An 8,166-nucleotide genomic window follows, 5' to 3' on the forward strand; every position below is an offset into this window, starting at 1 on the left:
ATTTCAAAAAGAGGGGGTTCAGCCATTTTTTCAGTGAAAATAAAGAGGGACAAACAAATATGACATGCTTAAGGTCCTGTCACTCAAATCGGTCTCACAAATCACATACATTTGAAATACTAAACCATTTATAAGTTAAGTCTTTTAGTGGAAGTATTTTCAGTCTCAGCAAAATACTGAAATGCCTCACACTCTGCGAAGGGTTCCAAGATATATAGGGTTGTGTTTTTTTGGGAATCGCCAAATTAATCAAAACATCAAATGTCCTCTTTTGGCTACAAAGCTCCATATCTTTCTGCAAACGTTTGTACATTGTAACCTCCTTTAAACTCATTTTGAATTGAAGAGGTGATAGAGCCAAAGTTGAATCAGAGTCAAGCTCTAACAAATATAAGGCATAGTTATAGTTTCTGAAAAACTGAAATTTCTCTCTCAGTGTTCCAAAAACGTCTTCATAAGCAAAATGCCTTAGGGAAAATTCATCACTGTGAAATAGGCAAAAAGCCCCCCCCCGAACAACTCCTGCTAAACCCTGCACAAAGTAACTCTTAATGCCAAATTCCAGCCTTAGAGCCACAGTAGATGCCAAGGTATTGCAGGGAACCAAGCGTCTTATGATTTGCCCTTCCATTCTGTCGAAAAAATCCCAGTCAGCTATCTTAGTACATTCTATTACATACAACAAAGTAGCAGGGATCTTTACTTGATAAACTGAAAATAGCTGAGCAAAGTGTTGCCGACTGACGGCCTTATAAAATGCACTTAATCCTTGTGCTTGAGAAAGGGCCTTACCCACATTACTAGATATATGTTCATGGTCGCTGAGTGAATTAAACATAATTTTTCCCAGAAAATGATAGGCCTTTATCCGCTCAAGCTTTTGATGGCCCATGAACCAAGAAAAATAAATTTTCCTAGGAGATTTTTTTCCCTAAAAAACATACTGTTTGTGATTTCTAGACATTAATTTTCAAATAATGTTGATCAGCATAGCAACTAAGGGAATGCCAGGCGATTATTCAATCCTTTCGGGGTGAGGTTAATAACCACAATGTCATCTGCATACAATAGACAAGATATCTGGTGCCCTCTGATCTTAGGCGTGAACCCATAGATTTTCCCTAAAGCAGCAGGCAAGTCATGAATGTACAAGGAGAATAACGGCGGGCCAAAAGACACCCCTGCTGTGATCCATTTTTAGTTGGGAATTCAGCTAACAGATCCCGGGCCCCGCCTAACAATACTTTACACCATGGGGAAGAATGCAAGGCTATGATCAAGCGTAACAGATTTACAGAGATGCCTAAGTTAAGTAGCTTCCTCCACAGGATATTGCGATCAACCCTAGCAAAGGCTTTTGAAAAGTCTATAAATGCAGAATATACAACACCTGTGTCTAAAAGGTGGGGCCTACAGGCCCACTCACATTCCACCGCTGGGTGCTTAACTTACTCTTGGCCTACATTAGGATAAATGTGGTACCGCACAGTATGCCCCTGTTTGCGTGCAGGCATGTATGGTTATCTGGGAGTGGTGGCACATATAGAGATCAGCACCTTTGCATGTGGAGAGTGGGATATATGGGTACCTATGAGTGGTGCCATACATAGAAGAGAGCACATGTTTGCATGAGCGCACTGGGACAGATGTGTACCTGTGAGTGGTGCCATTCATGGAAGACAGCACCTGATGTGTGTGCGTATGTAAAGGGTGCAATACATGGAAGTCTCTGGGTTTCATTTTGGGTAAACCAGGACCTGTTGAAGAAGTCTGTGGAGGTGGTGGAGCCTCTCCCAAACAAATTTGTGGATTGTTGCATTTCTGAGAACTGTGTGGGACACACACTGAAAGGAGGAAGAGCTAGACTATTTAGTATAATTTAAAAGGGCTTTTCTGGTCAAAGGGGCCATCTCAGATAGGAGATGTCGGTGATAAGAGAATCATAAAGAATAGGGCTAGGAGTCTTTGTAACCTTTTGATAAATACATATTAGTGAGGCTGACATCCATGTGTATTCCTCTAGTCAATCTCATGGCCTGTGTTTTGGGTCTGTCAAATGTGAAGACACACCTAAGGATAAGACAGAAGAATGGGCACATCTAAGTAGGCAACCCCCATAATACAAACTTCAAAGATTCAAACAATTACATTTATGTCTGGAAACAGTTATAAAAAAGCAAAGCTTGTGCCTCCTAGCTTTGTCAAACTGAATCTGTTCATCAGTGTGGAGAAGCTCACTATGACTTTAGGCTGTTGTGATCAGGACTGGGGCTAAGGGTCTACTAGTCTCCCTGATAAGTGAGGGGACATCAGCCGGGAGACTCAAGAACACTTGCACTGGATCCTTGAGCACCAGGTTTTGTCTGACTCAAGAACCATGGATCCTGTGAGGAGAAGATTGCCTGGAGGGAACTTGGTCTAGCGGGCATCCTGCTGAGTGGATCCAGGGAAGCAGAGTGTGAGATCTGGTCTGTTAGAATCAGTGCACAAATCGAATTACCCAGGACCTGCCACCAGACTGAGAAAGACTTACAGCGTGACAGGAGTAGTCCAGTGGACGCCTGCTGCCTTGACCACAGACTTTTGCCATCTGTTTTCTGCCGGGATGCAGACGCACTCAGACACTCCAAACTGCCACTTCCACAGCAGTACGTAAGACTGAATTCTGGGCCACTGATCCCAGGGGTGAACTTGCTATGACTGATGCGCTATGTGAGGGGATACCTTGGGGGTCATTACAAGTTTGGCGGTCTCAGGACAACCTTGTTGGCGGCTGCGGTCATATCGCCAATAGGCCGGCAGTAAAGACCACCAAATTGTGACTATGGCGGTCATCCCAACAGTACACAGTCAAACAACCACCAATACCGCCAGTCCAGACGTGCCCCTACAGACAGCAGTAGGCACCTTCAGGCTGGGGGGGACATTTTTCCGCTGGACATTTTACAAGGCTGCACACCGCCAAAGTTTCAGCCACGGTCGCACCACCACGAAAACCCTGACGGAAACCAACTCTATAAAAGGTAACACTCACCTTCTGGAACACATACCTAACTGGAACCACCATGGAACTTGTACTGGAAGTCCTCCCACTGCTCCTGCTCGCACAACGACTCCGGAACCAGCGACGAAGACAACAACTGTAAGTACACACACCTGCCTCACACAAGGGGGAAAACCCACACTACACCCACATGCACAAGATACATCTCCGGGACATCTTGCGAAGGCGACACACAGACGTAACCACACACCGGTAGTCACATACACATACACTGACATACACACTCACACACCCATACTACACACACGCACACCCGTACTACACACACATGTGTCATACACACACCAACCCGCAGACACAACACCAGCACTGTCTCACACAAGCATCGACAACAGCAACGAAACACAAAACAACCACACAACCGCAACTACGCAGACGCTTCATCAAGCAATGTCATAGCACAGCTCCACATAACAATACATACAAACAACACATAACAACACATAACAACACCAGATAAGTAAGAAACACAATCACACTGCAATACTACAAAGCATACATCACAACACACTAACAAAATACACAACACATATGACACAGCCATCACCACACACATGGATGCACACACAACAACCACACAAGGGCACACAACATCACCATTACACATCTCTACACAAGCAATACACAACTTAGCTACATACTTGCATGTCACAAACACAATCATATCGCACACACATTACACAGCAATGACAGGGGCCAAATGGCATGGCCACACCCACACGCGCAGCCCAGGCACAACAGCTGGAACAACCACCACACACACACACGTCACACACACACAAACCAAAGCCCACAAACACCAAACTGCCATGTAGGAAGAAAGGCAGGACAAGTATGTGAACATCAAATCCAACAATATGTTAGTCCGGATGTATTTAAAAATCAGAACATATAAAATTTAAACTATGTACAATTAAAAGTCCAATGGCCAGTCCAAGGTGCCAAAGGCACAAACAACACCTTACAGTGCCCCATCTTGACTCCTGACTGCAAAATGACCTCCACATGGTAGGGGCATCAAGGGGGCAGGCAGGTAGGCAGGGACCTCAGGGATGGGGGGGTTGGGCTTGGGTTTGGGTGGTGGGTCCTTGGACAAGGGCTTGGGTTTGGGAGGGGAGGGGAGTCCTTGGGCCTGGGCTTAGGACGGGTAGACTTCTTGGTAGGTGGAGGAGCTTGGGTACTAGAGGGGGCAGGGGAGGACTTAGCAAAAGGGTTGGCAGTGGAGGGAGAGGGAGTGCTTGTAAGATTTGTGGGTTTGGATGTCTTGGGTACAAGTGAATGCATGGAATGTTTGTGGGTGCTTAGTGTCTGTTGGGTGGGTGAGTGCGGGCATTTTGGTGTCTTGCGAGGAGGTGGGAGGAGGTGCAGGGAGATGCCTTGCTGGATGGTTGACTGTCTGTTGGGGTGGTGTCTGCAGGTATGGTAGATGTGCTGCATGTGGGGATGTCAGTGGTTGTAAAGGGTGCAGATGTGGTGACTGGGGTGGATGTCTGCGGGTCTGATATTGTGATGACTGTGGGTAAGACAGGTGTTGTGGCTGGATCCTTGAATGATGGTGTGGTGGCTGCAAGTGTGTCAGGTGTAGTGTCTGTGAAGGTGTTTGTGGGGGACTCTGTGGAGCTGGTGCATGTTGTTGTGTCTGCAGGTGGGTGTTGTTTGTGTGCATGCCAGTGGTGGGTCTTGTGGAGCTTGTGCTTGACAGTGGTACCCTTGTCTCTTGAGGTGGATACATGCCTGTGTGTATGTGTACTTTGGACGGGTTTGAGGGCAGGGGTATGGGATTGGGTAGAGGTAGGTGAAGGGGAACGGTAGACAACGGGACACTAGCTGCCGTCAGGGAGGAGGCCAGAGCCTGAAAGGATCTCTGGAGGCCAGCCAGGGCACCATGTATGCCCTTCAGGAATGCATTGCTCTGTTGGACTTGAGCTGTCAGTCCCTGGATGGCATTCACAATGGGGGACTGACCCACATAGATGGACCTCTGGAGGTCAATAGCCTTCTCACTGAGGGCAGCAGGACTGACTGGGGCAGAGGCAGAGGTGTCTGCGGCGAAGGAGACACCCACCCTCTTGGGTGAGCGGGCACTCGCAACTGGGTGGAGAGCTACAAGGAGGGAAGTACTAGTAAGGGGGTTGGTGGACAAAGATGGTGCTGGGGTGGTCTAAGATGGGTCCCCCACCACCAAGGAGTGTCTACTGGAGGAGTATTCTGAAGAAGAGGTGGTAGATCCGGTCTCCCCCATGGCACTCCCTTTGCCCTCCATACCACTGGGTCTCTCACTCTCACTGACACAAACTTCCTGGGTCCTGTGGCCTGTTGCTTCCCCACTCACTCGTGCCCCTTCTCTTTTGCCTGACAATGCTGATGCACACAAATAGAGAGGGAGGGAGGTAGAGAGAGAGAGAGAGAGAGAGAGATATGGTTAAAATGGGTTAACATATTGCTCTCATACATACTGTTTAACAAGCACATCTGTGACAACACTTATCCTTGCTCGCCCATCGCAGGTGCCAATATACATTACCAACATCACGTCACAACATGCCCATACTACCCACCTCTGTATTGCAACCCTCACACCTTCATTGATATCTAAGTTGGACAGCACAACTGGATTTATCCACATGATGACTACTAGTGCCATTTCTGCTGGAACAGCATGCCCTGGATGCAGTAACAATTGTTTGCCTGAATACACATCACACCTCTCCATGCCCCTATCACCCACTGGATGTCCAGCTGACTGAACAAAACACTTCTGGCCACTACAGTAACAACACATGATCAGATCATGGCCTCTGAACATATCCATAACATTGAAGACAACTCCATCCACAGACCACACAGCATCTGCCTGCCACATTACATGCCAGATCAAACACTCTGTACAGTGATGCCAATATGGAATTCAACACTGAACTGGTCATGAAAAGCCAGACACCCAAACAGCTGACATCTATTGTATATAATAAGAGTCTATGGTATAGCCATTTGAATAGTCTGACCCAATCATAGAGCCAGATCAGCAGACTCCCAAAAGATATATGTCACAACTGATCATACTTCTAAGTGCATCTACAAAGTGTCATATATCACATATGATTCATCCGTACTCAATAACTGAGTGCAGTGTCACACCAGATGTACTCCAGGAACACACATATAACATTATGGTCCACTTACAATGCAACCACACATGCAGTTACACCTGTCAGACTGTGCAACATGACAACTCCACAGTCAAACACCATTCCAGAAGTGACATTACCTGTCACAGAGGCCAGACAACACACATCTCAGACGGTAAATGTCATGATGCATTAGGCACACATGGACCGACACCACTGGCTGTACACCACTTACATATCCCACTACTACATGAGCCAGCCCGGAGAGACTAAGGGCCAGATGTACTAAGCTGTTTGCATGGTGCAAACTGCGAAAATTGCAGTTTGCGCCATGCAAACAGCCTTCTGTGATGCACATTCACAATTTGCGAGTCGGTACCGACTCGCAAATTGTGAATGCGACTCGCAAATAGGAAGGAGGTTCCCTTCCTATTTGCGACTCGCATCGCAATTCGCAGTTACCACCGGTGTCACACTGGTGGTAACTCATTCGCAAAAGGGAAGGGGTCCCCATGGGACCCCTTCCCCTTTGTGAATGTTGCCCAAAAGGTTTTTTCAGAGCAGGCAGTGGTCCAATGGACCACTGCCTACTCTGAAAAAACTAAACCAATTTGTTTTATTTTGCACTCGTTTTCCTTTAAGGAAAACGGGCTGCAAAATAAAAATAAAAACTGCTTTATTTAAAAAGCAGTCACAGACATGGAGGTCTGCTGACTTCAGCAGGCCACCATCCCTGTGAGTGCAGGGACTCGCTATGGGGTCGAAAAATGCGACCCACCTCATTAATATTTATGAGGTGGGTCTTAGCGACCACATAGCGAGTCGCAGACGGTGTCTGAGACACCGTTCTGCATCCGCATTTGTGATTCGGAAATTGCGAGTCGCACAGACTCGCAATTTCCGAATCGCAAATGCGGAAGTTGCTACATCTGGCCCATTGGCCCTCATTACAACATTGGCTTACCGCCGTGCAGAAGACCGCCAACACAGCGCCGCAGCCACGGAATTCCGCCACAGCAATTATGACCACATCTCGGAATCCGCCAAAAGCCAGACACCCACACAAGTCCGCCACACCAAAGGTCAGTGATAAACTGGCGAAAACAAAACCAACACCGTCACGCCAACAGAAATACGCCCACACGATCACGACACACGAATCCACGCGGTGGTCTTTCATCCGCGGTATTCCATTGGCGGTACACACAGCTGCACTCAAAATACAAACACTCTTAGAAAACATCCCCAAATTGTACAATTCAAAATGCACTCACCTGAGACACATACACACACCACTCCCACACACCCATTACAATATAAAACACACACCCACATCACCCACAAACCCCCACGACAAAAAATTCAGAAAGAAGGCCAGAGAGGGACACCACCAGCAAGAACAACAGCATCCACAGGCACACAACACCATCACCCACACAACTTCCACGCACCTCACACAGCACAACACTACATATCACCACAATTATCACCACACACACCACCCCACACATCACCTACACCACCCCATGGCACGGCAAAGATACCCCAGGTTCTCGGAGGAGGAGCTCGGGGTCATGGTGGAGGAAATCGTCCGGGTAGAGCCACAGCTATTCAGAGCACAGGTGCAGCACACCTTCATAGCTAGGAAGATGGAGCTATGGGAAAGAATAGTGGACAGGGTCAACGCAGTGGGACAACACCCAAGAAATCGGGCAGACATCAGGAAGAGGTGGAACGACCTACGGGGGAAGGTTCGTTCTGTGGTCTCAAGACACCACCTGCCGGTTCAGCAGACTGGCGGCGGACCCCCACCTCCTCCCCCACAACTAACAACATGGGAGGAGCAGGTCTTGGTGATTCTGCATCCTGAGGGCCTCGCAGGAGTAGGTGGAGGAATGGACTCTGGTAAGTCAAAGCTTTACTATTACATCCCCCACCCTACCTGCATGCTATCACATACTGTAGAAGGCTGGA

This window comes from Pleurodeles waltl, chromosome 6 (assembly GCF_031143425.1).
Source record: "Pleurodeles waltl isolate 20211129_DDA chromosome 6, aPleWal1.hap1.20221129, whole genome shotgun sequence".
Taxonomy (NCBI): domain Eukaryota; kingdom Metazoa; phylum Chordata; class Amphibia; order Caudata; family Salamandridae; genus Pleurodeles; species Pleurodeles waltl.